The sequence below is a fragment of the Eleginops maclovinus genome, chromosome 2 (genome assembly GCF_036324505.1).
Source record: "Eleginops maclovinus isolate JMC-PN-2008 ecotype Puerto Natales chromosome 2, JC_Emac_rtc_rv5, whole genome shotgun sequence".
Taxonomy (NCBI): Eukaryota; Metazoa; Chordata; class Actinopteri; order Perciformes; family Eleginopidae; genus Eleginops; species Eleginops maclovinus.
Window position 1 is genome coordinate 6,366,038 of NC_086350.1, and position 23,974 is coordinate 6,390,011.

Here is a 23,974-nt window from a genome sequence, read left to right on the forward strand (position 1 = left end):
GTAGGTTTTACAAAAGCTTCACAGCTGTGGCTCAATAGCCCGGGACACGCGTCCACAGGCCACTGACTGAGCGGAGCTCATCAGTAGTTACTGTCTGGCGGTCCGGAACAAAAGAGAGCTCGATTTCACAATCCTTACATGTTTTATAGAACCACCCCTTTCCGACCATACAATAAACAACTTCAAAATCAGACGCGCCCCGCTGTCGTGCTCTCATTGGTTGGTAGCGGGGGGCTGGATCCTCCTCTATAGGCTGACGTCGTCGGGGCGGGTCCTCTTATGACGTCACCGTCGCCATCTTGTTAGCGAAGTCCTGGAGCTGTCATCTACGATAGTCTATTATGCAATTCTTAGGAGGTTTATCAGTTATTAAACAGGCAACTGTATCATTGCAGCACCAATGAGTGAGAGGTAGAGGCGGTGTGTTTAGTATGCAACTCCACTGGTCCTTCTCCCTCTACTCATATATACAAAACAATATTAGCTTTATGCTATCTGAGGCTAAAAACAACATCCTGTAATACTACCGGAAATGGACAAATATGATCCGTCCAGAAACAGTGAATTATCTTTTAAAGTTCCGCTCTAATATATTGATTATTTCTAACAGTTTTCAAAGAAAGATGCTGAACTAGCGTTAGGCAGGCTATTGTGGTTAGCCATGAGGATAATGCCCATAGTTAGCCTGCTATTTCTGTAGATAGCCTGGTCAAACTACGGTGGTGCAAAACAGTGACTTGTCACAAAATAAACTATAGCCTTCTCATTTGACTTGTTTTAAGGGCATGAAGTTCATGAACGTGATGATACATGTTATATTTCACATACTAACCTGTCGGTCTTTAAACTCCTTGTGCAACTCGGCGTGCTTGTCGGCCAAGTGTTTCGCCAGGTTCGAGGTGTTGGCTCCCTTAGTTTGCAATTGTTTGTAGCACTTACGACAAACAGGTCTCGACATATCGGTAGCTTTGCCCTCACTGTCAGCAAGGTAGGCAAAGTACCTCCATATCTCACTCCTCGCGTCATCTTTATCAACCAGCCGTGGACCGGCGGCCACAGTATCACTCGCACATGCAGCCATCTCTCTGTAGTGTTTGTTAAATGACAGCAGCAGTGCAGCCTCTTGCTGCGTGCGTGAGGAGAAAAAACACGGACGTCCATAGGGAGGCACTCGAGCGTGCGTTGCACACACCAACATGAAATATGTCTCTTACAAATATGGAACACGGACATTCTAGAAGTATCGATACTAATAAATTTAGGAATCGTGACATTTTTAATTTCCAAGAATCGCGGTGCTTTTGAAGTATCGGTACATCGTGCAACACTAATTTGCTCAACTGTGATTTGAAGAACCACCCAGCAGTGTTTTGTGTACAGTTAATACAACTTGATGTGAGGTTTAATCGGTGACTATCACTGCTGTGTATATATTGGATAATCCCACCCCTCCTCCAACACATTTCTTTCTAATCAGCTCTGAGCGGGGAGACACAACAAACACATCTAATGCTTTTAGACATGCTGTGTTTTCAGCTGTTGTTATCAATTCAGCCCCCGTTTATTCCACTGCAGGAGGGGAACTGTGAGTCAATAGACTCTTAATTTCAGTACATTCATACAGTGTGTCACTGGCCAAGTGGGATTCAACCTGAAGTCATTCAGCTGACTTGCAAGGGAATTAACCATGGTGTTACAGTGACAAGCTTAAGCCAGAACAAGAGCTTCAGGGTTATTTTGATTGTTCTCACATTGCTCTTTGTGATAGCTCCTTACCTGAAGGAAAAACAAGGAATAAATTATCCTTAAAAATGCCATAAATGATGACCAAAACTTTAAAGGTTTTGGATTGAGGGCGGCACCTGAAGCTGTGGGAGCCGGCCTTATGGTACCTCTGTGCAATTATGCTTTCAGCCACATCTTTAATCTGATGATTCCCATATTTCCAAGCATTCCTTTATTCCCTTATGTCACCCATGTGGGAAAACTGAGGGGGGGAAATGAATCACCCGGAAACAAAAGTGACCACTCTGGAGAAACTCTGTATGCCAACTAAAAGCAGACCTTACGACCTTAAATCACTGTTTAAAATGAATCAAAAATACCTCCATGATTAATACTAACAATTGTGAAAACGTTTCTGATTTCCCCTCTCTAACTGACCTTTTCATGGTAGTTGCCTGAAACATCTCCGTTGGACTCCTTTGTTTACTTCCGTAACATAGTGACATCACTCACGCTGCTATTGCTTAGCACTCCAGGATACAGGTTACAGGATAAAGGGTCGGATATCTCTAGACTGTTTACCAATCACAACAGAGCCTGTCAGCTAACCAATCAGAAGGTGAAAAGACGCAGACAAAAAACAAATATATGAATCTGGAAACGGGCATAAAAAGGCCCCTTTAAATGAGTCGTTACCATGGTAGTTGTCACCGTGGAGCCTCTCTGCCCATCAGCAGTGACAAGCCTGTCTCTGAAAATGCCGAACATTTTGGTGATTGGATTTTGGTGGTTGTTATGGAGACAAAAAAGAATGTAGAGCAGAATGACAGGAAGCTATAATAAGATGAGAGGACCCAGCTTAACAGCCGTTCTGAAGTATGGGATGGACAGTGCATACATATTCATGTAGCCGTCTTTAGGACTGATCTGTGCTCAGCGTTGGTCCCAGCTGGTGGGGACACTGTCCTTGTCTGTGTGGCGGTGACTTTGCTGTAAGCTCAGCGTTAAGTGATGATTGGCCTGCGGTCTTCAACTGAGCCCTGTTGTTGTGTAAAAGCTTCCTGTTTGTCTCTGTACTCAACCTCAGTCTTAAACTATATCCAACACACCGTGGTTAGGAAAAACACAGGTCTAACATGTTAAGCCTTACATTTATCACATGACGGTTCAAAATGGAGAGAAAAATAACAGTTTTTAGGGCTGTCATCTTATCCTGCTGTTGGATCATGCAGTACTGCTGATTAAGAAAGACTATGTGGCGTTGACACTTTTACAGAGTAACCTGCAAACAACATACTAATCATGTCTGTGGTCATCTGAAATGTTTTGACAGCCGAAGAGTGATAGATGGAGTCATTATACCTTTATCCCAATTTTCAAAACATGTTATGCATAATTAAGGTTACACTACTTTTTAAGTATCGGCCGCTGTTTTTTTTGTTTTACCTGTTTGAGTGTCATCAGCTCGGCCTCTCTGCAGCCAGTCTTAATGAGTGAGTCAGCAAATTATTTTCACAGAATCTGGCCACGGACTCAGGGAAGGTCAAGGTGATCCGGGGGGTGATAACTATTTATAAAACTCAAAGATGCTACTCAATAAGTGCCAATTATTATCAAACTGTGTCAAATAAATAACATCATTATGATTGAAGATGTGCAGGACTTTGGCCTACTGTAAGCAGGCACTCGGAGCATTTAGCTACAAATAAAGTTAACTTTATTTCAAACAGGAAACTGTTCAGTATCCCTTGAGAGAAATTCAGTTTTGTGACAGTTACTGTCCAGATCTTTTCTAAAAATAGCCAGTTTATTGCCTCAAATTAACTGATTATTGCCAAAACAGACCTTATTGAACTATGACTATACAAAATATCTAACATGACTTACAGAAAACAGCAAAGGAAGTAAATTGAGGTTTTATTTTCACGCCACACAGTAATACTTTGTAAAGAACACCGACAGGTAATTAAGACCCTGTTTACCGTCGTGTGCCAGTGGGAAACACACACTGTTATTAAGGTGGCCGAGCAGCAACACTCACTCATGCTGTCCCAGTAAGTGCTCCTCTCTGAGGGGAAACACCAGGAGTGTGCAGGAGGTGTGAGTCCTGAGGAAGGGAATTCACAGGTAGCAGATGGACCGCTGGAAGCAGCTGTTGTTTACCAGGAGGGAGGGATGGTGGTCAATTAAGTTCACAGAGTCAGGGACGTGTGTGCAGTGGCACCTGCAAACAGCACACCTTAATTTCAGGTCTGCTGAAATGTGCAAAACAAACAGCGTCGTGCTGATGCTGCCACGACAGAGTGGTGGTAAACTAAAGGTTTAATTATCCTGCTTATGACTGCAGGGCAACTAGGGTCAAAGATTTAAGTCCAGGGACAGGAAATCGAAAAATACAACCTGTATTCCATATTTGGTCTACTGTCATACCTCCACTGAGCCAGTTAATTTCCAACTGCTCCATCCGATCTGCTCGGGTCACCTGGAGTTGGTTTTATCTGTCTGCTCGCTGGCGTTTGGAGTGTGTGGGATGGAGCCAAGTGATGATCTACAATTAAATAATTGAAACATTACCAGAGTAAAGGGTGTATAATCCTGCTGTTAATCTTTTCTTTTTCCAAAAAGACTTTCCTGATCCTTTTTATTTTATAAAAACAGTCCTAGCTGCATCATACCGATGACCTTTTAGTCGCTCTTCTTGGAGCTTATCACACAACTATTAGCAGGCCACATAGGCAGGGTCAAGACTCATCACATAGAACTGGGATTTCTGGGACATTTTTAACCAAACTTTATTTTTTCAGTTGTCATTTCTCACCATTAAGAGATTCTACTGATGAAGTTAATTGATGTCATATGGTGACATCACTAGAAAAGAGAACATTAGGGCAGGTGCCAGAAAAAAATAGATGATCACTCATATTGTAAACTAACCAATTTGAGAATATTTCTTGAAACTTTGTTGCAGTTGTAACTCTTTTCTTCTTTGTGTTAACCATACTGTATTAATTCCATACCCTGTATCTCAGCAATGAAGTTGTTAGAAGAATGAACTGATCACCAATATAAATGATGGCCAGAGCTACACGGATTAGATTTAGCAAAAACCTATTTGTATTTCCCCCTAACTAATAGGCATACTGCCATTTGAGCAGGTTAAACTGTTGTTTGTGCCTGAGAGTTTCCAGAAATGTTCATTAACTGTCATTAAAACTGTGGAGGTTGGATCACTGTGCTCTGCATATAAATGAAAGTTGCATAAGAGACAGGATCTTCATATAAAGTCAAATGTTTATGTATTCACACTACAAAATAGCTCTGTAACTTTTATTGCCATACGACTGGACCCTTGAGTCTGCATGTGAATTGTCCCTCGTGCACACATAGACACAAATCAACAAAAGAAATATTAAAAACACACATTCATACCAAGTTAGTCAGAATTATTCACAGTAAGCCACTTTCAAAGCCCCACACTGGTACGTTTTTTTAAACCAAATTTTATTTTTTCACAGTTTTATTGCTGCCGAACCTCCAAGAATTGTCTCTCCACATTCCAATTCTGAAAGGTAATCTTGGTCTTATTAAGCAAATAAATACGCTCCTAAAAAAAAAACCTGACATGACTGGCTATTTTTATCCATCAACAAGATTCGTCCTCCGATGAATGAATTTAGAACGGGTTTTTTTCAAAGATCTGACACACGGGGGGGGGATTGGTTTTTACTTTCTGAAGTTTCCCTTGGTAGCATAGCAACACTCATAGGGCCACCTATTTTGTCTCCAAATATACATCAAACAGATCTTAATGGAGCAAAAGCAGGATGGAAGTGGGCTTAGCAGTTTCCATGCATTGACAGAAAATATGTCCTCCCTTCACAGTTGGCAATAAATCCACCAACTGGATTAGACGAAGTGTCACCGTCCGGTTTATTTTCAGCTCACGGGACATGATAGATGTTTGCATGCCACTCAGCGGAACATTGTGTATGAAGCACAGTGACTGGAGAATGATGTCCTCTGAAGAACAGTAAGGGCACCTACTTGTGTGACTGTGCAGACAGTGCCCATGTTTTGTCCTGTATTCTGGTAGAACATTCAATAAGATGTTTGTGGTGAGAAAAAAGACGTCTCGGAATTAAGTTTCTTACGCGGCGTCACACGGCTGCTCCTTTGATGAAGCATATGTGCAGTTACCTGCAAATAATTGTGAAAATGTAAAGTTCATTTGTTTATTTTGTTCATTTCAATAGTGTTTACTTGTCTGACATTTTATAGATTATTTATTTTCATAGTCAACCATATATATGTCTTTTCTCTAATGCCGGTTTAGTTCTTATTTCTTCTTTGAGATGTCTAAACTTTAGAATAGTTTATTTCGTCTTTTTATTTCAAAGTATTTGCTGTGCCTTGTATTGTGTTATGCTGCTGTAACACAAACATTTCCGTGTTTGGGATTAATAAAGTCATTCTTATATTATCTTATTATAATCGAACAGTCTCCAACAACTAGGTTTAGATAAATGGGCATCAACTGAAGTTTATTGAGCTTGTAGCAGGAACAATATAAATCATCTATAAATGTATTTATCTTTGAGTAACAGGAGTCAATATTACAGTATCAGTTGTTTACTGCTGCTTGGGAGCGTACGAACATCAATAATTGACATAAATAAACTATATTAATTCCCAGTGGAAACTTTTAGGATCTTATTGTTTTGTTGTATCCACTCACATTGCATACAAGCAGTTCAATAACAACTATTAAGTAAATGTGAATACCCTATAAAGAGTCTGAGCAGCTCTGTTCCTCAGGCCCACTCGCCTCAGACAAACTAACAGAATGCTCTTTCTTCCTCTCTCTTTGTCTCACCCTCCCTCTTCATTCTTCTCTCTCTTGGATATCTTCCTCTCTCTGTCTGTTTCTTTTCTTTTCTCTGTCGCCTGTAGGATCCAGGAGTAGGTGCTCTGTCCTTCAGCAGCTGGGACTCCATGGCTGCTGGTGCTGCCGCTTGATTCACTGCACTGTGAGTTCCCTTGTTTGTCCAGCTGTGTTTTTAACATGTCCTCAAACCCTTCTTTTCTTGTCAGACATGCAACCCTTTGATTTGTCCTCTAAAGCCGCTGCTCGGTGCCTTTACTTGTGCCATCGATTTGAATGGTGAAGATGCACTTTTTATGACTCTTCATGTTGATGCCAAGAGAGTTTAGGCGCTCCCTATGGACGGGAGTCTCGCTGCGTTGGGTCTCTCGTGCTGTGCTTCGTTATTCTGCTGATTCCACATTAGTATGGCAACACGAGCAAAGCAAACACTCTATGCGAGAAGGCGAAGCCAGTGTTCCCAACTTAATGACTGACAGGCTGTAATATCCATTACAAGCACTGCATTCTTCCTATTAGTGATTCAAAACAACTTACCCCATCCATATTTGATATAATATCTAATAATGGTGTAACAGCTGCAGTGTTTTTAATGGATTCTTAATGTCCTGAGTAGCTCGATGAGGAGATGCACCACAGCTAATGCGAGTTGTGCGGATATTAGATTACGATGTTATGTCTGTATTCAACTACTGTGTCATCAGAAATGGTGCTTTTAACGAGAAAAGTTCAGCTTAAATGTTGAATTAAGTCTTTACTGTTTAGTTAAAGCAATGTTTTGGTTCAATGCACACTTAAGGTCAGAGGTCAGGTCGTTCCTAACTCATCAATGCAGCATTTAAAATATTTATAATAATAATAAACTTCATTTATAAAACACCTTTCAAAACATAATTACAAAGTGAACACCATCAAAAACACATGAAGTGAAAATAAAAAGAATGAGATGAATTAAACAACAGCATCTAAACACATAAAACACAGAATAAAACAAATAAAAACTCAAATAAATTCACATCTAAGCAATTCTTAAAAAGTGAGTTTTCCAGTCAGCCCTGATCTCCTCAAGCAGGTCGTTCCTCAGTCCAGGAGCTCTGACATCAAAGGCTCTGTCTCCCTTGTGTTTGGACCTTGGAGTGACCAGCAGCGATGCCTCTGAGGATCTCAGTGTGCAGGAGGGGGGCATAGGACATCAAAAGGTCAAATAAATAACTTCTGCCAGGCCTCTCAAGTCATTATAATTCAGCAATAAAATCTTAAAATCGATTTTTAAAGCAACAGGTAGCCTACAATTAGTTTGATGTGATCCACATCTAACTAATCTACATTACACATAGTTATTGGATTTGTTGTCGATATGAACATTTTAATTAGTGCAGCTTTATAACTAACTACCTTTTTGAACTTTAAGTATTTAGTGCCTTTGCTAACATTGCTATGCACCTACCTCTCTGATGATCTCTGTTTGCTCATGTCTCAGTGCCAGCTTGCTGGAAAGCAGCCATCTGTGTTGTTGTGTCTTGGCAGGTTTGGGTCCTGGTCTGTGTGCTCGGTCTCCACAGCTCCCGCCACAGATGTTGCTGTGTGTGTGTGTTAGTGTGTGTGTGGTTGTGATAACAACAGGTACTTGATGTGCTGCTCTTGACCTTTCACAAAGGAACATCAGGACTACTGCTTTCTCTTTGGTTTTGTCTGTCACTTTTTTCTTTTTCTTGAAGTTTTGAAGGTGCATACACACATTCAAGTGTATTGGAAGATAATAACGTGCAGTTTTTTACGACCTTCGTAGATATCTCTCTGAAAGATGCTCATGCACTTGACTGATGGTTTAGAATGTATTGAAAACCCCAAAGATCAACGTAAGAGCTATACAAAACAACAAATGCACGTTAGCTCCATCCATATTAGCATTGCTTTGGCATCCCATTATACACGTGAGCTTCATATAGTTAGCGAAGTTATAATACACTACATAATCGAATTAAGGCACAAAACATATTCTTAAATAACTGTAACCACTAACCTTCGGAGGTGCTAATACTTTAAATGTTTAAACTGTTATGTTTTGATATCGCCATATTAAAATGATGATATCGCCGTAAATCTCCGTACATTTTCTCAGTCAAGTTTGTTTGTGGATGTATAAGAACTGGATAAAGCGTCGGAAGCGGAACCTCGTTCAATCCTATGAGAGCTGCTCATTGGTGCATGAAGACAAAATGGCCTGAGATTCTCGAGAGCAAACGTCACAAATTACCCATCATGCCTGGCTGTCGAGAGCATATAGTATGCGCAGTTGAGTTTCCCCTTAACCCCTGATATGGAAGTTGTAGTACCACCGTTTGGACACTACGAATATTTTCTCACAGTCCGGAGCACTTCCTGGGGGCTTGAGTTTTTTTCCTTGGGAACGGTAACTTCCTGTCGCAGCAGAAAGCCGCCTTCAATTAAAAGCATTTCCAATCTAAACAGGAAGTAAGGCTAGATTAAGCTTAAAACATACATATATGTGCAAACCAAGTAACGGAAATAGTGCTATTTCCTTATCAGGTTCAAAGAACACATATTGGGTTATTAACAACCTTATTAATACAATGCATAGTGTGGGATAGCCAAGAAATACATGGAAAGAACGTCTTTAGGTTGTAAACTGCAGCCATATTTTAGTAAAATAGCACACTTGAAAATATTGAGGCCACTTGAAGTTAAATTTATAATAATTCTTTAGCCTCATTGAAGGATATGATGATCGCACGTGTCCATTATTATCCCAGCATATTTTTCATCTCATGTAAAGTAGCACATGTGGTAAGCAGAAATCACTGGCTGCCAGCGAAACTCCCCCTCACAACCAGGAAGTGTGTGAAATCCTATTTTTGAAATGTTTCTTTTTTAATGAGGCTCGATTTCACACACACAGACACACACACACACACACGCACCAACTGAGATGGTTTCAGGCTGGTTGGAGGAAGAGAGGAGGATGCAAAATGCTTGTTCAGGCAAAGGCACAGGTCTTTACGAAGCATACGTTCGCTCTTTGTTTCAAAGCGTTTGACCCGCAGGCAGCTTTTTGACTTCGCCCACTGAGTGTTTCACCTGGAAGTGTGAGTGGTGTAGGATGGCATTAGCTCTCTCCCGCTGCCTCCGCCTCCTCTGCTCTCCATTAGTTTCTGCTGCCGCCGGTTTGTTTTGCACTTGGCAGTTAAGAGCAGGGAGGTGTTGTGTTCAATGTAATTGGATGATGCGGTATTGCTCTCCAAGCTGTTGATGCCAGCAGTTGTTTTCTTGGCCCAACACATCTCATCATCTTCCTCGAAGCCTCTAAGAGGAATGATTGCTCCCATTGCAAAAAAGAGTCTATCTGTCCAAAACTAGCTGCTGGAAAATTCTGCAAATACAGATGGACTGGTCAGGGATTCGTTTTTTGTTTACTTTCAGGACATTTTTTGCTCGCTACCTGCCATCCCATTAAAAAAAGAAAAGTGTTTCAGGATGTAGGTCAGGTCTGTGCAGCTGTTTAGCTCTTACACCACCACTGTGTATAGAACCGTTTTTCAACTTGAACCCTTTGTCTAGTTTTAAGACACAATGAATGGAGATTTATGGGAGTTAATCTGCGTTATGAAACTCATTAAAGGGTACAATGATGTTATTATTTCTCTTTCAATGAGTTTTTTCTCTTTTTTTGGATCAAAGTCTGTCCCATTCTGGAATAAAACTCAACAGCTGTAAATGTTTTCCAGAGTGGAATCAGATTTTAGGATTAGCATAGCCGTCGTTCTCCAGAGAAACAGACACAGCCATGGTCAAATCATTAGTGAAATAAGCCTGTCCCCCTTTTACAGACAGCCTCACATAGTCCAAAAGCAGAGATCATTTCTGCACTCACAGAAAAATAGCTTCTTGTTTAGTGATAGTAATTGGGAACTGTTATCAGATCTGTTCCCCCCTTCTCATTTCTCTTCCAGTGGAGCGTTGTAGCAGCAGCAGGCGATTATTCTTCCACGAAAGTAGGACAAGATTCTCCAGCAGCTTCGGTTTTGTCTCCGGGCGATTTTCTGTTTTGTAGCTTCTTATATATCCTGCCTATATAATCCGTTTTCAGGCACATACTGTACTGCAGAAAGGCTCATTAAGGCCTGAGTAGTTGAATTACAACTAAGTGCCAGAAGTGATAGTTTGTAGTAATGCATCTTTTTTTTTGTTGATATTTTTGGGGGGCGTTTTGCCTTTAAAAGGATAGGACAGGGAATAGTGACAGGAAAGTGGGAGAGAGAGTCGGGGTGGGATCCGGAAAAGACCACGGGTCGGGAATCGAACTCGGGTCGCCGGCGTACAGTGCAGATGCCCCAGCCAGTCGCGCCACGGCCGGGGCCGTAGTAATGCATCTTTACATTTATGTTAGCGCTTTATATCTTCTTACCGTGTTTATTGGAACTGGTAAAGAGAAGAAGAAATACTTTATTATTTCCCTAGGGGGAGTTCAGTTTTCACTCAGAATATACACCATCACAAATTCATGCAATAATGGAGAGGTGTCAGAGCGAAGGAGTTGCCATAATTGCACCCTGGAGCAAATGTTGGTGTTTGGTGCCTTTCTCAAGGACAACTCAGCAAATCATCAAAAGGTTGAACTGGCACCTCTTTATCCACCATTCCACACCAAATACTATTATTTATTCAAATATGTCACCACTATTGTGACAACAGCTTTATTTTGTCACATAAGGAGGAGCATTGCAACAGATCTAGCTAAAGCTAATTTGCTGCACTTCCTTGTTATGCTTTTTATATCAGGTTAACACAGCTAATCAACTAAATAACTAAAACTGATTTGGGATTAAACACATTTATTTTCCCTTATTGTCTTGCATGGGTTTCAAAGTAAATCTACTTCTGACGGTCTGACAACATTTTTAAGTCTTTAAACCATTTTAGGCAGACCTGTGAGTTTCTCTGCTTGTTTTAGATCTTGGATAGAGTAAAGATATTGAGAAGGAAGCTGACAGAATATAAGGTTTAACATATCAAAGGTGTCACAATAAAAGTCTACTTTTTGAAAGGAAGAGAATGTGCTGTCTATGCTGGTACCGGCAGTCTTGACACGTGTACGTAATTTTTTTGTACTGAATCCAAAATAACTTCCTTTGATCCAGACTGATTTCTGCACTTCCCCTGCCGTCCCAGAATATGCAGCTCTCAGCGCGATGCTCTACCCCTTTTTGTTTGATGCTTGCTGCTAGCCTCTGTTGGGGGAACAGAGGGGAGGATGTGAGTCAGGTGGGGGAAAACCTGCATGAGCTCTCCACAGTCATCACCCGCCCCCGGCTAATCACCGTGTCAGTTTGACACCAGAGCGCATAGAGAGCGAGTGAATGAGCGTGTGTGTGTGTGTGTGTGTGTGTGTGTGTGTGTGTGTGTGTGTGTGTGTGTGTGTGTGTGTGTGTGTGTGTGTGTGTGTGTGTGTGTGTGTGTGTGTGTGTGTGTGTGTGTGTGTGTGTGTGTGTGTGTGTGTGTGTGTGTGTGTGTGTGTGTAAGAGAGTATTAGGGTGCTGGTGTGGCAGTGTGGGTGAGAGACGGGAGAAAACTGTAAGAGCGAGAAGAAAATCTGATGACGACATGCGTGTTAGTTATAGCCCCACACCCGGATTGTGCATTTCTATAGACCTGCTGCTGTTGTGTGTACTAACTCAAGGTTTTCAGCAGTGACTGAGCTTCTTTCAAATGTCTTCTCCTGCCTTCCCAGCATTTGCGAGGAAATTATAAAACATGCCCAAAAAGCGTTGCAAGGATTACTCCTCTGGGGTCTCTTCTCTAGATCTGTTTCACCACCTTCCTCCTGACTGTGTTCTTTGTGGTTTAGGTTAAAGGATCCTTTTCTTCTGTGGTTGTTATAGTTTGGTTACCACAGGGGCTTCCTATAGAGGTATTATTAAGGGGAAAATCTACCATAACATTCACATGACTTTGGACAGCGGAGATGTTTTCACAAATAGCTCTGCAAATGTTACAAAGTGCAGAGCCAAGTCTATAATTTGGGATATCATGTTGCACATTTCTACCTGCTCCGGTGACAAGGACTTTGTGAACACTGAGGCTGCACTCGCTGTGATTTCCTGGCGTACAAGGAACATTTTGTCCTCATTCAGGATTTATGTGATCAGGTAGAAGTTATGCACATATATATATAAATGTGTCTCAGCTGGCAGGGAGCTCTACAAAAGCAGCCTTGTGTTTGTTTTCAATGGAACGTATTTAATGGCACCAAGTCTACACACATGTCGGATCATTTCATATTGAATTGAGGATTTTTGGATGTTCCAAACCAGGATATCAGATACATCTCCTAAACTGGCACTTAAACTGTATATGGCTTTAAAAAATGCCCTTCTTTAAAATGTGCAAAGTTAACATTCTTTAAAGTTATGTTATATATTGTGTAACATACAGTATATTGGAACACAGTTGTAGTACAGGGATTTCTTCAGGGCACCATAAATTATACATATGTATTTACATAACCAATTCCTGCTGCTACTCCAGCTTTCCTTAAAGCATCATTTGTCCTTTTCCTGTACTTTTAAGTTTTATTAAACGTATTGCTACATCCAGCACCCTTACAAAAATAAGAAAAAGTACAGTTTTTAGTATAGGTGTTAAGATACTCAACAGCTTAACACATGTTTCACCATTAATTTCATTTGAGTAAGCATCAAGTTTTCCATGTGGGAGAGATTTATTTTGGGAATGTAACACTGTATCTGTGTCTCCATGGAGTCTTTTGTGTGTGTGTGTCCATAAATCTTTGAGCTGTAGTGTGTCTATAATGCATTCCCGCACATCTGGCTGTTTCTGCCCTGCCACTTTGCTGGTGTTTGTCTGGAGGCCGGCGGGTTGCTCCCCCCAGAGACCTGCACTGGCTCTTTCCCAGGCAACACTGCAGCAACGCTCCCAGAGCTTCACAATCCCAAACACTGCTCTGGAATGTTGTTGCTTTCATCCTTTTTTCTTCTTTTAGTTTGACTCTCTCTCATTCCCTCTTTGTCACTGACTTTCTGCTACTGACTGTCTCTGGCTTTCTCCTTCCTACACCAATAGACCCAGTTGAGCCATGCCTGCCCATGGAGTGTAACTGAAAACCTATTAAATTGTATTGCCATCTTCTTTGCACGGGATTTGTTCAGGAAGTGCCTACTGAGCCTTCAGGCTTAACACACTGGGTCTTACTGGCAGCCTTCTCCCTAAAGGACAGATTTTTATTTTTGTTAACTTAGCTAAAATCAATTAGGAAAACTAAACGTCCTACATTCCAGATACACATGTTCCTGCTACTGGAAACTAGATTTTTTTCAGAACCAACAATAAAAACAGTTATATTTTTTGTCCAAGAGGGGAAAGGGTTACATTTTATATCCCCATTGGCCATATTGAAACTGAACTGCTTCTTACCATCTTGTGGGAACGTTTTACAACTGACAGTTGGAACTGCCAGCAGCTAATGACTGAGCTTTACTGCCGCAGCGAGGACGTTGTTTTGACAGTTTCCTCTTTTTTTTTGCATTGGCTGTTCCAAGTCCAATCCGTCAGTAAATCAGCTTTGGGAGGTGAGCTTATAATGAGGCCGTTAGGTTGTCACATCACTCATCGCTGTCTCTCACTGCTACCACTGAAAGGATTTCTTCCGTCCATGTCTTTAGTTTGTTTACTATGGGAAGACTTGAGGCTAGAACTAACTGAAGAGCATGCCTTGCAAATGTTGCGGCTGAAATGTGCGCTCAAATCGTTGGCAGCTGAACGCTCCCACTGCAGATCCTCATGGATTCATTTGGCAATGGAAGGACACATAATGAGAAAAAGAGGAGTTCTGATTTCACACTGCAGTTATTCTTTCTGCAGTACATGATACATCTTCAGCAGCAATACATTTCACCTGAGCTAAAACCATGGACATTTTTTTTAAAACGGTCTTTTCTTTGAATATAGACCAAATTGTTCACCTGACCGTAATGAAACTACAACAAAGCCTAAAAATCAACAATTTATAATCTCTAACGGGAATGACCAAAACAAGTTGTATTCCTCCATTTCATCTTGATGATGTATTAAATGCTAGGTACGCACTTTGAACTAGGGGTGGGAATCACCACGGTCCCAACGATACGATACTATCGCGATACTTAAGCAACGGTACAATAGTATTGTGATTGGAATTTTCTGAAGTCAAAATTCTCAGAAATTTGGAAAAAAGTTTATATAATAAAATATTGATACTTGCCGTCCGTGTATCTTTACAATATCGCCTCGCAAATTTGGAATACTATGCTGTTTCGATTATTTCCCTACCCCTACTGTGAACACACACACACACACACACACACACACACACACACACACACACACACACACACACACACACACACACACACACACACACACACACACACATACACAATGCACAGAGCCAGCCGTCTAACCACTTAGTATATCAGTGGATTCAGTCCATTTATCTCAGTCCATCTTGTGTTTCATTAATATGGATGAGCCCACGATGCAGCATGAACACAGTAAAGGGCAAACCACAATGAAAAAACATTTCTCAAGCATTTCAAATCCATCTTATGTATCATTGCATGGCAGGATTGTCTTTCAAACCACCAATAAGTAGAGTGTTTGCTATGCCAGATTTGAGATTCAACAATAAAAGCTGAGGAAGACTGTTGATGGCTGATAGATGATTTTTATTTCCATGTGTGGAGTTAGATAGTAATATAAGCCACTGTTTACTCTGGTAATTCTATTTATGAAATGGATATTATATCTGATTACCATAAAAGCTTTTTCTTCTTCTGGAGCTTTATATTCTCAATCCATCTGTACTAAGTTGCTGTCAGATTGTTACCACATTGGCTATCATTACATATAACATATATCCAGAAATTGGCTCGTAAGACGATAACTTTGCTTCTACTTTTCGCCGCCAGGGTCTGTGAGCCTCCTCACCTCCTCGCCCTTGCCAGGCTTCCTTGGTGGTCTGTGTTTTCAGCTCTTTGACTTGTTTGGATTGTGAAACTAAGTCTCTGAGGAAACTGTGGATCACATACCATGTCTCTCACTGCTACTCTTTTCTCGGTACATAACTCTCTTAGCAAAGTCTGTAGTTGGAGGTGTGTTTTACCCGTGTTGTGAATGTCTTCTCACACACTTGTTTCTCTGTGCAGCCTTTTATGCAGAGCACTTATAAGGCTGAAGTGTTCAAAATGTTCTTTATTTAAGGTGTCCAAATTTGTTAGTCTACAAAATGCTACCCCAGTCCTTAGCCAGAGGATTTTTGGACACATGCATTACTGTCACTACAAACCAAGACTCCCAAACCGGGATTATGAACCAAACTGTGACTGTTGCATCCCGAGGGAGAACTAATCATTTATTTCACTAACCGTTGTTTAATCAATTGTTGCAAACATAAGTATCTCTCATAAAAAAAGCCCAGATTACACTAATTGGGGACGCCCCCCTGCAGCTACCTTCTCTACTATGAGCTAGAGGCTGATATTTGTGTTTATTTCAGCTATTACAGCTTGAAGATGATCGGTGTATAGTAGACTTTCAATACTCAAAAGAGAGATGAAACAGAATGATATCCAAATCATTCCACTTCAAGCCTCAGCCTTGGTTGTTAATAGGATAAGCCAATGCCACTTCATGTGTTTGGCCTAGAATAATACCCTTTGTTTAAGTGATATGGCTCATGTGCATTTCTTAGTCTGTCTTCCACAAGCTTCAGAGCACAGATGACTTGTTTTTCAGTCCATTGATCCTCGAGGGTTTATTTCAGCTGTTAATTTAACAGAAGTTCAATTGAGCAGCTAATGACAGTCATACTTGTGGAAAAGCTTCTTGAAACCGGAGTGATGTGCACTGGGATCCCTTTGGTCTTTGGACAGAAAATGACATTTGGTAGAAGTTGGAATTAGCAGTTCAGCTGCTGAAATGAAAAGCTGTTTGGCAGGTGCCAGCACATAGATACTCAGACACACAAATGAAAGAGACTTGTTGCGTATTTCCGCACACATGACTAAGTGAAGAGATTAGTTAATGCACCGCTCACTGTACTCTGAGGTAGAAATGCTTGAATTGCTGAGGGAAGATTTTGAAGGTCGTCACTTTAAATCCAGGGATGAGCTGAGAAAATCTGAGGAAAAAAGGCAGTAAGTGCAGCCTTCCCTTCATTTGCTGCTGTCAGAGCGCCCGTCAACACAGTGCAGGTTTTCTTTGGATGTATTTATATCCCCTGCAATGACCAGTTACACTTATTAAGTACTGTAAGGGGGGTATTGATGTAGTATGAGATCTGGACTTTTAAATAAATACAGAAATGCCAAAGGTATTTTCTAGGAAAACTGTTATTTTATTACGTTACTTAAAATGAAATGTACGACTTTTCCTCCTAAACAAACACTGAGAGCAATTTCGGGAAAATCTGGTCTGGGATCAAACCCTCAACCTTTGGGCAATTTGTAGTCTGCACAGTGTAGGCTTCTTACTAACACACATTTTATTTTTTACATTTCATTATGTTTCTAGGGTGTTCATCCATTTGATCCACTCTCATCCAACACATTGTTATTGAGTGAAATGCTTTATATTGGTTACAAACTGTGACTTGGGATAAGATTTTAGGGCTCAAAGGTCAGTGTGACCTCATCCAACCAATGCTTGTTATTGCGATATCTGCAGCCCACCTTTAGGACATTTCTTCTTTCTCAACTGACTGGTTAAGGTCACTGTCACCTAACAACCATATTTTCGGCCATCACTCAAGAGTTAAATCACTGCTCACAACAATTTTATCCAAATGTCTAAAAGGTTATAATTTGAAGTCATGCCATTTTGAACAGACATGTGACGATGTTACCTTGACTGGTTGGTGGAGGCAAACGACATCAAGGTGGTTTATAGTTTGCCATATAATTCACAAGTTCCTTCTGTATATTCATTCTTGTTCTGCCATGAAAGTACAATTACTACTTAAAACTCACTAAAACACCTACTTGTTAAGAAAAGTACTTCGAAATGTACACACACGCATACTTATTTAAGCACTGGAATATGTATAGCTCGTTTTGCTTCCTTCCTAAAGAGAACATCTTTGATTTAACACTATTAGAATAAAATAAGGGTCTAGTTTTCCTCATAAAACTTTTGGTGGCAAAACAAAAAGCACAGCAGCTTTCTCCCACTGCCTGGCCTCTCTCTCTCTCTCTCTCTCTCTCTCTCTCTCTCTCTCTCTCTCTCTCTCTCTCTCTCTCTCTCTCTCTCTCTCTCTCTCTCTCTCTCTGCATTTCCTATTTCAAATCTACTCTACTCTTGTCTGTCCGAATGCCACGGCTGTCTTATCATTCAACTCCACTGCCGTAACGCAGCAGAAAATCCCACATCCCATCTACTCACGGCTTCAGCTTTCAGCCTCAGTTATTCCACTATTATGTCCCAGCCTCTCTTTGAACGTGCTGTGGATGGGGAATGAGCTTCTCTCCTCGGCGTACTGACTCTCTCAGGGGAAAACATTGCCTCTCTGTGGAGAAGTGAATATGGTGGAACCTGATGTGAAATTCTAACATGTATTTTCTCTCTGGGGCTTTGATGCTTCACTTTCTTTACATCCCTTACCGCTCAGCCCTTTCATCGGTCATTTTTACCATACCAGTATAATATCAATAAGTTGCTCATTACAAGAGTCAGCAACACAGACACTTTTTGCGTAATTTAAATATAGTTACTGGCATTTCCTTATACTATCCGGGTCTAGTGTACATTGCAAAAGTATACTAAGTTGCCTTTTTCCGGAGATAATTAAGTTATTTTGCCCTGTAGACCAACAAATAAATGGTTGGATTATATGATGCTGCCTGCCTCCAACTCAAGGTGACAACATTTTAACCCCCTTACCCCTTCAAACCCTCAGCCCCACTTTTCAAGCGTATAGAGACATGGAGTGTTAGTTTGCAAGTAGGTGCATGTGAATAAGATTGCTAGCAATGCTACATTTTTACATTTCCAAACAGGGCATTTCAAGCTAAAACAGGATGCTAATTTCTCCTGAAGTTGCGTTCACACACCTACAGTCACCACTATCGAATCTTCTTTTCTCCAGTCAAACAGCCAGACAGCCGTCAGCCTGAGTCAGCATCAATCTAACCAGGTGAAACCGGAAGAGATGGAGTTAGGGCGGCTGAAATGTACCGATTGCTAAATGTTCAGCTGAATCCTCACAGTCTGTCCCAAATGCTTTATCTGTTTAGTGAGAAGTTCTCCGGCATGTCAGCTCACTGAGCTACAACTAATGCGGGGAGTGATGAGCGATGCCTCAGTTGTGTATTATGAGTGAAAAAGATGAAAGCATGGTGAAATTGTGGGAGTCAAGAAATCAGCTTTTGATATTCAAAACCTTCCCATTGTGTTACTGTGTTGCAAACTGAGCAATTAAAGAAAATACACTTGGTGCGATCTTTCCTTTGAGCACTTAGAATGTCATGTCTTATTGTTATGTTATGTACTTGTGTATTCATAAAGATATACTATGAATTCATCAGAGGAATCTTTGTCTGGTACTGAGACTCATTTGTTAAAAGTTCTAAAAGTGCTCAGTAACCACAGTAAGTTCACATCTGGCTGGCAGGCAACTCTCTGCTCCATAGCCTCTCTTGTTAACTGGAACATAACATTCACTTTTTACACTTTACATTGTACGTTTATATTTTATTTAATATTCCATTCATTGCGTTATTATGTATATAATATCATATTTTTTAAAATTTCAATAGTGTTTACTTGTCTGACAGTTCATAGATTATTTATCTTCATAGTCAACTGTGTCTATATTTCTCTAATGCCAGTTTATTTTTACTTCTATTTCTTCGTTGAGATGTCTACACTTAAGCATTGTTTATTTCTTCTTTTTATTTCTAATTATTTTCTATGCCTTGTATTGTATTATGCTGCTGCAACACAAACATTTCCCAGTTTGGGATTAATGAAGTAATTATTATCGTATCTTAAACTCCAGCTACAATTGTTTGGGATGCAGTTAGAAGACAGTATTGAATAAAAGTATACACTTGAAGAATTGTCCTGTTTCTCTCCTCTGTATGATGTTCGGTGGTTAAATGGAGATAGGAGCTCATGCTCAGTCACTGCTTGAATTCCCCTTATTGCCGAGGGCTGGTTCACGGCTGCTTTATTGATTCCTCAAACTATATCTTTATATTGAGTCACACACAGAAGGAAATGTTTGTGCAAAAGTCTCGCCTGGGTAGCTTTCAATACATAAAGTTCTATCCGTCCTCAGAATTTCTAGACTAGTCTTGGTCTCTCTGGCGGTCCCATGGGGCTTGTTTCTGGGTGGCGGTGGTGGCACTAAGCAGCAGGTGGTGTGTGTGATGTCTCGCCTGGCACTGAACCAGGCCGTGTTTGCTGCTATCAGATCAGGAGCAGATGGGCACTGATCGAGGGACCAGCACTGCATCTCATCTGAGAGGCTAACTCTTTGCCAGCAAGTGCAGGAGAACCAGCAGGGACCAGATCTGGAAGCCTCAGATTTGACAGTGTTTATTTTTTATGAGGTAAAGTGTGATGCTTTTTATCTGTATGTCTAGGTTGGTATTTTCAGATGTTGGTTATTGAGAGCAAACCATAAGTGGCAGCACTGGTTTTCAGCATTTTAGAGGGAATATGGGATGGCGTAGCTGTATTTTCTTTATGTTTGTCCACTGACAGTGCCCATAAATGACCAAATTGCGGACAAAAGTAACTCATCAGGAAATAAATGTCCCAAGTCAAACCTTATTTTTACTATATTTAGGTTTGGCTGGTGTGTGTTGTTACTGGTCAGGGTTCGCTTCTATGTGTTTTATTGATTGTTTGTGTGTGTTCTCTATCAAGTTTGACTTTTGTTTTTAGCGATTTGCAAGATATAAGTCCGCCAAACTTTTGTTGAAGTTCTGTCTGAGGTAAAGACATACACAAGGGCGGCATATTTACATATCTCAGAGAGCAAAATGGAGAAAAAAGCCTAAAGAGAAACCGCCTAAAAAAAGTGAGTGGGTTGGAACAAGAAAACAAGGAGGGTGGGAAATGTTAAGCCGGAGGGGAAAAGATAAACCACAAAGAAAAACTTCAAAAGAATACAATAGGGAGAAACACAGTGAAGAAGTAAGAGACACATTTGAGCAGGAGAGGAAAGGAGGAGACGGAAAGACAAACTCGAGGGTAAGCGAGGTTAACTACAGGGATAATGACTGAAGAATCTGTAAGCTGACCTTTCACCTCTCACAGCTACTTGCCTCAGAAAGACGTGTTTGTGTGCCTGCCAATGAGTGCTTCCTTTCAGACGTTATACACATACCCTTCTGAGGATCATTCACTGCTTTTTAGATAGAATACACATGCTATCCTCCAAATGTGTCTTAGTTCATTCAAATGCTTTTATAAGGAATAAAGGCTGGCTGATGAGATAGTCCACACACATGTTCCCACTTTGACACACGCTCTCAATTCCCTGTGTGGTCCTTGTGCTGAGAGCGGCTCTGTGCATGTGTGCTGAATGTTAAAACGTAATTGTTGCTCCTCTCACTCACGCTGCAGGTGACCTGTTTACACACCGCAGGGAGGGAAATCTCACACTGCACAGACATGTCACATAACAAGTAGCTGTAAGACTCGATGAAGACGTGTAAAAAATGAATGTAACACACTGAAAACTCGCCGGAAGACTGCCTTTATATGTATTAATCTATGTATTTGTTATTGCAAGCCTTTTTTCATGTTTTCTGCACACGCAAGCTGACTGTTATATGACATAATATGATGTGTATAACAAAAATAATGAGCAATGAAGTTATACATCCTTCGTAGACAATCCAAGACTCAAACTATCCAGATTTGACATCATTGGTGCTTTTATTAAATCCCATGTTACCACGACATCAAAGTGCGGTAAGAATGTTTCTTTCCGAGCGCAAATAAATCTCATTTACAAAACGCATTCATCTTTCATGGAGAGCAGGCGTTCCTTTCCCCTCAGAAAGTCATCAGTCTTTTTTTTACGTAAGGGATCTTTTTTAAATTATCGACACTAATGCCTCGGCCTCATCAAATATTCATGACAAGCAAGGCAGTGATAAACAAAAACTAGACCGAGGAGAATAAGTAATAAGACTTGGGAAAGGAAGGTTGCACAAATGGAGACACATTTTAGCCTGAATGTTTTTCTGTTTCTATAAAGCAATTATATGCAAAATCAATGTTTATGCTCAGTGTTAGAGGTGTGTTAATGTTTACTTTAGAGCAACATCTGAAAAAGCTGGGGGAAAGGAAGAGGCAGAAGGGGTTGGAAGTGTGTGCAACCGTTTCCCAATAATCTCAGCGCCTTAGTACTGCTTCATATCTCCCCAATCAAATATGTTTCAGGGTCACACTGTGGACACACGCAAAGACTGGATCAATATCACGCTGTAAATATTATAGCACAATCCCACCTAAGGGGAGGAAACAGATCTCTATAATATTGTAGGGGTTTGATGCCGCATTTCTATGATTACGCAACACATTCTTACTGTACTGCAAAATGTGCCTGGAGGCTTTTGTGTAATTCATCACTTTTCTTTTATGTTGTGTAATGCGTGTTACATAATGAATGGAATGCAAGAAATAGCAGTCCATTATTTGGCTGACTGCCACAAGTAGAAACACTTATATTCGCAATGAGTAAAACCGCAGTTAGGATCTTTTTCATGTTCCAACAAAGACGATTATATAAGCAATAGGGGGTTTGCTTATTTCAGAGAGGTTTTCCCATCTCTCGGTATGGCGTATGGAGTTATCATATTTTAATGATGCGTCCCACACTGTGAGCTGTGTGAACTAAAAATACTGGACTGCATGGTTCAGGGTAGGATTGTCGGGCAGATGGGATGTCGGTGTCCCTAAGGCACAACTGTCATTCCAGATTAAATGTGGTGGGGTCTTGCAAACATGGCACTACTTTTTTTTCTCCTTTCGGCTTAATGAGAAACTAAAATATCGGTGCATTTTTTTCTGCCTGGTAGAGGCAGTGTCATATCAGCGGTGGAGGGAAGGAAACTTCTGAATTGAAATGGTGGCTGAGGGAAAAGTTAAATATGCCTTCACATCTGCTGGTGGGAAAATGTATGTGATATTTCTTCCTTCTCGGAAACACAAAGGCTTGAAAAGCTGAATTATCTTATTAGCATGCAGCCTGGAAGCTGCTTTTCATAATTCCATCTAGCTGCTTCGGAAACACAATAAGGAGGCTTTATCTTGATTTCAAAGGAAAACTATTCCCTCTGCCAGCCCCTCCGATGTCTGTCAGGGAAGAAATAATGCAGTTACAAAGAAAGTCAGTCTGGTCTAGATCGCATGAAAAGAAATTCAGCTTCTTCTCAAATTGTTTGCAATAACCATGTAAGTACCACTTGTTTCGTGCCTTCCTCTGCTGTCTTTTTTTTTTAACCAACATGAAAATGACTCGGCAACAGCTGCATTACAGATGTGCAAAACATCCCGTTTGGAAAAAAAAAGAATGATTTGAAATGCTGCTTTTGTTTTATCTAAGCAGCAACTCATACATAGAGCGATAGAAATATTGGACCCCATTATTTTTTGAGCTGTACTCTCAGTGCTCCGTGAAGTTTTGAAAGTCTGCCACAGAAATATTCAGTGCTTACGTGTCCCATTACCGCCCGTTATGAATAATGTTATTTGAATTACAGTCTCTGTTTCCTGTGAGGAGGAGGTCAATGTGGTGTAACAGGATAAAATCCCCCCCCACCCCACCCATCACATACTCGGTCAGCAAAAGTTTGATTCAGGAGTTCCTGCGTTATTGTGTCTTGCCCTGGGCCGGTCCAGGGTGTTGTCATGGTAACATCCTTCCGTACAGGATCCCACACCTATGACCTTGTTAGATAAGTGAGAAAACCGCCCCTGACCATAGCAGCCCTGCAGTAAATCATAGCCTTAGCTTTATGCGATGAAATGAAGGTTTGGGCAACCCTTAAAAGGATAGAATCATCAGGCAGTGTTGATTAGTATAAAGCAGAAAAGATGGAGGGCCAGTGACATCTCCAATGACTGAGAGTACACCATACACTTAATAAATAACTGTTCCACATACAACTTTATCACATAATGTGGTCTAATTTAAACTGGGTTAGTTTGTGGTTTCCTGATGTCACAAAGTGTGATGTGGTGCGCCAAGAAAACAGGATGTGTTTGATATGAATGTGCTGCTGCCGATAACCTAAGGCTAAGTTTCCCAATCTTAGGGATTTTTCTCACGACGTT

General features: G+C 40.8%; 1 protein-coding gene across 2 annotated transcripts in view; it reads left to right on the forward strand.

Moving 5' to 3' along the window:
• Positions 1–23,974, forward strand: part of peak1 (pseudopodium-enriched atypical kinase 1) — a 100,310-nt gene that overhangs the window by 50,013 nt on the left and 26,323 nt on the right. The window contains exon 3 of one of the 2 annotated variants that reach the window (XM_063909886.1): positions 6,676–6,752. The exons of the other annotated variant lie outside the window; for it this stretch is intronic. The gene's annotated coding sequence lies outside the window, so the exon portion shown is untranslated. The remainder of the gene's footprint in view (positions 1–6,675; positions 6,753–23,974) is intronic. 2 annotated transcript variants of the gene reach the window in all.